Genomic DNA, 6,360 nt, shown 5'->3' on the forward strand with positions numbered 1-6,360 from the left:
GCAGGGCTGAGGGTTGGACTGGATGATCCTTGGGGGTCCCTTCCAGCTCAGCACATTCTGGGATTCTGTGATTCCTAAGTCAGTGCTCACTGATGAGCTCAGGTATTCCCTGGGCAGAGCTCACTCCTGGGTGTGTTCCCAGCCCAGCCTGACAGTGGCTGCACTCACACAGCAGATGGGATGTGGCCAAAAACTTTGCTCAGCTTTTGCAAAGGGACAGAGAGGAATAAGGGCACAGGAACCTTTGAATCACACACTGGTGTGGGTTGGAAGGGACCTTAAATCTAATCCAGTCCCACCCCCTGCCATGGGCAGGGACACCTTCCACCAGCCCAGGTTGCTCCAAGCCCCGTCCAACCTGGCCTTGGACACTTCCAGGGATGGGGCAGCCACAGCTTCTCTGGGCAACCTGTGCCAGAGCCTCACAGCCCTCACAGGGAAGAATTTATTCCCAATATCCCACCTAACCATGCTCTGTGTCAGTGCAAAGCCTTTCCCCTTGTCCTGTCACTTCAGGCCCTTGGAAAATCGGGAGCTCACTGGGAATATGGCACCAAAATTCCTTTAGAAGGGAACAGCAAAGGGGAACCTCAGGGAAACATTTGGGCTCAGTAAAATAAAAGGCAGCAGGATGTGCAGGGCATGGAATGGAATCAGTTAACAAGGAATAATGATCCAGAACCCGGATTATTGCAGTGTCCTGCCTTTGTTTCTGCTGTGTGTAATTTCCCTGTTGGATTTTCCCACTCCTTGGATGCTGCTGTGCCCTCCAAGCCTTTATTTGTCACCATGGTGTGCATTTGGTTCTTTCTGGGGCTGCCAGAATTCAGGTGCTGCCTCTGGACTGGAATTTCCTGGGGTGTGGGGTTCCTGCCTTCAGTCAGCTCCTCCCTCTCAGTTGGGAGACTTTTGTTTTGTGTTTAACAATGTGTTTCATTGCAAATTCCGTGTTTTCCTTGAAATGACAATTGAAAGATGTTTCATAATGGGTTAGCTCTGAATGAAAATACAAATTATTTTCCCTGAAGGACATCAATATGAAGCACTTCATCTGGAGTGGAGGGAATCACTTATTTGCTTTTCTTTCCCTTAAGCAGATCAGCAAAGCTAAGATGAATTAATAAAATGGTTTTGATTCTGCCATTTTTGAAATAAAAAATCGAGGGACCTGCCAGCTCCACTGTGTTTAAAAAGGACACTTCTTAGGGATTTTTGAATCCCAAAAATGTTTCCTCCTTCCTGCTCCTCAGCTCCATTAGCTCCAGTTCCTTTGCCACCTCTCAGAGCTCCTTTTTGGTGACTTGTAAGATGTGCAGGGGTGAGCTTTGAGCTTTCCCATCTGCTGTGGTGCAGGGAGAGGTGGGAATGCCATACAGGACATTCCTACACATTCCATGTACAGTTTGGAGCTGTACCCACCTGGTCCCTCAGCAGAGATGAGGAGATGGAGCAGATGGGAGAGGCTGATCCGTGGTACCCCTGAGTGACTTTACGTTTCTCTGACAGAGGGAAGAGGATCATCCTCATAATAGTATAAATCAGGAGTTTCTCCTTAGCAATGATGGTTTTACACTTGTCCAGTCCTTAAATCCTTGGAAAGAAATCCAGGGGGGAGATTTCTGAAGGGCTATTTCTTGGTGCTTTTTATTTTTTTTTTTTTATTTAATATTGTTTGCTCATTTGCAAGGAGGAGGAAATTCAGAGCAAGCACAGTTTTAAAATGACAGTGAGGAATCAAGTATGTGAAGGGACTTCTGCTCCTTCACTGCCTCATCTCACCCACATTTTGAAGCTGTAGGAGCTGCCAGAGCTTCCAGTGCCATCAGGCTGGGCACAGGCACCAACACCACACTGCCAGCATGGCCAGGGTCTTGCTTGACAGCCAAGTGAAGTTCCCCCTCCTGCTCCTCCTGACCTTATAAACCAGCCTGGCTGCTGTGGCACAACCCCACTCTGCATTCAGAGAGTCACAGAATCCCAGGATGGTTTGGCTTGGAAGGCACCTCAAAGCCCATCCAGTGCCACCCCCTGCCATGGGCAGGGACACCTTCCACCAGCCCAGGTTGCTCCAAGCCCCATCCAACCTGGCCTTGGACACTCCCAGGGATGGGGTATCTCTTCCCTTGGCTCTTTGGCTTCCATTCCATGAGTTTCATCAGCTCTCCTTGGGCAGAGCCCTCAGTGTGTCACAGCAGCCTTTAACTCTTTTTTTTGTCCCCCAGTTGCTGTTTCCCCATTTGTGCCAGTTTTGCTACAAAATCTGATGTTTCTGAGACAGGTGTGCAGATTGATCTTGAGTTCCCCAAGACTCCCTGCAGGTTACCTGGGAAGTCTGGCCTTTTCTTTGATCATTCCCCCCTCAAACATCTATGAAATCCAACCATCCTTCCCAGGACTGGCTGTAAATGTCGTCACGTCTCACACAGCACTGGAAGGGGCTGCCCAGGGCAGTGGTGGAATCCCCATCCCTGGAAATGTTCAAAAAAAAAAATGTGGATGTGGAACTCCACAGCCTGGTGTAGTGGGATTGGTCAGAGTTTGGATTTAATAATCTTGCAGGTCTTTTCCAACAATTAAAGTTGAAAAAATGGATTCTTAATGATTCCCGCTGTGTGATGTCCAGCTGTTTTCCAAACCCTGTTCAGCTGCTGTAACCACAGCCCAGGCTCCTGCCTGCAGCCCTAACAGCTTCCCCTTGGAATGGTGTAACAAAGGGACAACTGGTCAGGCAACCACACAAGAGGCAAAGGCTTTCTGGCAGCTTCTCATGAGCAGAGTATGAACAAAAACTCCCTGGCTGAAGCAGAAAGCAGTTTGGCCTCTTCCTGTCTTGGTTTGGATCACACTTAGAGTGTTTCACAGGGACTTGGAGACCAGGGGAAACCTGGTCAGGCTTTGGAATGGGCTGCCCAGGACAGTGGTGGTGTCACAGTCCCTGGAAGGATTCAGCACGTGTAGGTGGGGCACTTGGGGACATGGTTCAGTGGTGGCCTTGACAGTGCTGGGTTAATGGTTGGACTTGATGATCTTGGAGGTCTTTTCCAACCTCAATGGTTCTGTGATGAATCCAGACCAGTCCTGAGGGGCCTTGCTGTGAGATCACAAGAACTGGAGGCTTTTGGTGGTGGTTATCAAATCCAGCACGTCTGGAACGGTTTATGTCCTGCTTCTCCCACTGCTCTGCCTTCCTGATGGAGTCTCTTCACCTCTAGGGATGAACAGGGTGGTGGAACAGGATTTTGGGGCATCTTCTTTCAGTGATGGGGTGAGTGTCTCCAGGTCCCTGCACACCTCCAGCCTTGCCTTGGGCTGTGTAGCAGCAACACCCTGGGATGGGGAGGAGACGGACAGGCCACCATGAATGGTGCATGAATGGCTCTCCAGTTCCAAAAGACTGACAGAAAATCACTCCACCACACAGGAGAACTTCCTTTAACATCTCTGGTAGGTGGGCCCCAGACCTGTGCAGCTGGATTTCTGCAGGGCTTTGTCTGAGGTTCTACCAGGCCCTGCTGGGACTGAACACACCTGGTACTGCAGATGGAACAAGCTCAGAGAAATGGGGTCATTGGTGGGGTGAAGGAGCTGCAATTTGACAATGAATTGCCACAGAAAACTTGGAGGTGTAGGCAAAATAGTAAGAAAATTGGGTATTTCACACCACAGACCAATTCTGTCCAGCCCTGGTGCTCCAGTCCTGTGGGTACCGTAAGTTCATTTTCTACTCCCACCTTTGGTGTTGCTGCTGAAGCCACACAGCCGAGCACTGAGTTTGGTGTCACATGGAAAAAAAAGCAAAAAAAAAGCAAAAAAAAAAAAAGGCAAAAAGAATCAAGTTGGTTGGAGCTTTGCAGACCAGATTTATTTGTAGGAGATCAGGGCCTTGCCTGAGGCATAAGGGGAGTTGGGGCTGGCTCAGTGGATTCCTGTGAGGAAAGGTTTTGTGGTGATGGACTGACATCAGGAACAGTCTTACATTAATCTGACATTGCCCTGCTGTTTGTTCACCATGGAATGGGGTTTTCTGCACTGCTCCTGCACTGCAGAGTTGTGCTGGAACACTCAGAACGAGAGGGAGGTGGGGAAAGCTGCTCTTCCAAGCACTGTGGTGGATGAAGGAGATTTAAACAGGGCTCGTGTGCCTAAAACGCAGTTTACAGATGAGCTGGTGTCTGCCTTTGCAGCCCAACTGTAAAGTCTGTGTGACCTCCTGGTGTCAGAGAGAACAATCCATCCAGCAAGGTTAAAGGACTGGATTTAGATTAATTCAAGAGCTTGTCCAATAAGATAAAGCAGTAGAGTGAAGGTAAATATTTGCAGCTTTATTTGCTGGGAGATTAATGTAATTGGTTTGGATTCCTTCACATCCTCCAGCCTCTTCATAAACACTGCACACTGTTAAATGCTGCAATAATGAAGGCATTTTGTCTTCATCATACTGGAGGGCAAGAGGCAGGGGAGAGCTATTCTTGCAAAATATTAGCCCAGTTTTGCACACCCCAGAGGATCTATTAATTTAGGTTAAAGGCTCTGCATCGCAGCAAGAGCTGAGCTTGGGAAGCATGTGAGGCTTTCCATAGCCCCACCTCCACCTCCTTTGGGGCTTTGCCCCCCCTTTCTTTCTTTTTTTTTCCATTTTTTTTCATCTAGCCAGTGCAGAACTCAGGCACAGAGTGACCCAGGCTGGTCCAGTTTGTCTGGATCACCTCCCCAAGGGCTGCCAAGTAGGGCTTGGAGTGCTAGGAAAATTCCACAGCTCTGTTACCAGGCACCACTGCTCTGAGATATCCTGAATCCCAGCTGTCACATGATAACTGATCCTAAAAAACTGGGAGGTGAGAGAAAAGAGAGAGTTTGATCCCAGTCCAGCCCCAGTAACCAGTGCAATGTCTCTCTGTTAGCTGTGGTGGGACAGGAGAACACGGTTCCTCTGGCACAAACTCAAGATTTAATGACTGGACATGGCACTCACTACCCTGGTTTAGTTGTTTAGTTTTTGTCAAAGGTTGGACTTGATCTTGGAGGTCTTTTCCAACCTTTTCATCCTAAATGATTCTGTGATTCTATTCTATAGAATGGGACCAGAGGCACCTCTAGAGACCACCCAGCTCAGGGCAGGTTCATCCAGCACTCATTGCCCAGGACTGTGTCCAGATGAGTTTGGGATATGACAAGAAGAAAAGCGTTTCTGTGTTTAAATAGAATTTAAATTGCATTTCAATTTTAGATTTTTTTTTTCTTTTTTTTTTTTTGGGCTTTTCATTGAGCACCAATCCCTGAATCCCAGAATCTGCTGAGTTGGAACTGACCCACAAAGATCATCGAGTCCAACTCCTGGTCCTGCACCCCAAGAGTCACATCATGAGCCTGAGAGTACGAGAAGAGCCTGGTTCCATCTCCTTTCCCCACTTCCATCCCTGCTGAGTCTCTCCAGCCACAGGGATTTTCTCCCTCCCTCTCTTTGGCCAGCTTCCTCTAATCCAAAGCTTTCTCTAATCCAAAGAGATTTCAGCCCTGCCATTCAGAGTGCTTGGCTTCCCACCCATTCCCTGTCCTCCCACGAGAATCACAGATGGACAGTGGCAGATAGGACACAGAGCAGCTCTTTCACACTGTGAGCTGTGGCAGAAGTTGGGGTTTGGGTGAATAAAGAGCAGCCTCAGCAACCCCCCAGGCCACTGTCTGGTGTGGGCCTGGGTCCCAAACCCAGCTCCACCCCCCAGCCAAGGGAATCTGTGCCAATACGGGCCAAATCCATCCCAATCTGTGTGTCTCCAGAATGGGACAGCCCAGGACTGAGCCTGCTGGTGTTTCTCCAGCCCATCATCACAGGCCATAATTACCTGCTCCTTGTTTTATACCCACCCATTCAGGGGCTGTTTCAGTGCTCAGGGGGGATTATTTTAAACATCCACTTGTCTGTCTGCCTGCCTGCTCTGGGCTTTACTCTCCATCCTGCAGAGGTTCATTAGTGCAGTCCTTCACTGGAATTCACACATATTCCATGGTTATTGTTAGAGAAATGACACTGCCCACATGGGACAACAATAATGATCCATGGCTTGAGTTGCTCTTTAAGCAATTCCCAGCCACAGGTATTGATTGGCGGGTTTGGGCTCAGCTACTCAAGTGGAGCAAAATTTGTTTATTGAAAATATGTTATCAAACATCACACAGCCACTCTGGTGTGGGAAAACAGTTACCCCTGGAATTTAACTCCTCCAGAGGGTGTGAAAGTCAAGTGCAGGGCACATGGGGAGCTCATGGGGCTGGAAAGGACCTGAGGAGCTTGTGGGGCTGGAGAGCTGGTTGGCAAACATCAGGGGTTCAGGAGGAGGTGGGACACCACTGTAAGCCAAA

At 48.8% G+C, this 6,360-nt stretch overlaps 1 long non-coding RNA gene across 1 annotated transcript; it reads left to right on the plus strand.

The window, feature by feature from the left end:
* Nucleotides 1–2,965: 2,965 nt before the first annotated feature.
* LOC114066798 lies at nt 2,966–5,226 on the plus strand. The gene is made up of 2 exons (XR_003573245.1): nt 2,966–3,265; nt 5,075–5,226. It is a non-coding gene; the product is annotated as an uncharacterized LOC114066798 (long non-coding RNA).
* The last annotated feature ends 1,134 nt before the right edge of the window (nt 5,227–6,360 follow it).

Source organism: Empidonax traillii, unplaced genomic scaffold (genome assembly GCF_003031625.1).
Source record: "Empidonax traillii isolate 1590-97213 ecotype Southwest subspecies unplaced genomic scaffold, ASM303162v1 scaffold813:size283722, whole genome shotgun sequence".
In the NCBI taxonomy this organism is placed as follows: Eukaryota; Metazoa; Chordata; class Aves; order Passeriformes; family Tyrannidae; genus Empidonax; species Empidonax traillii.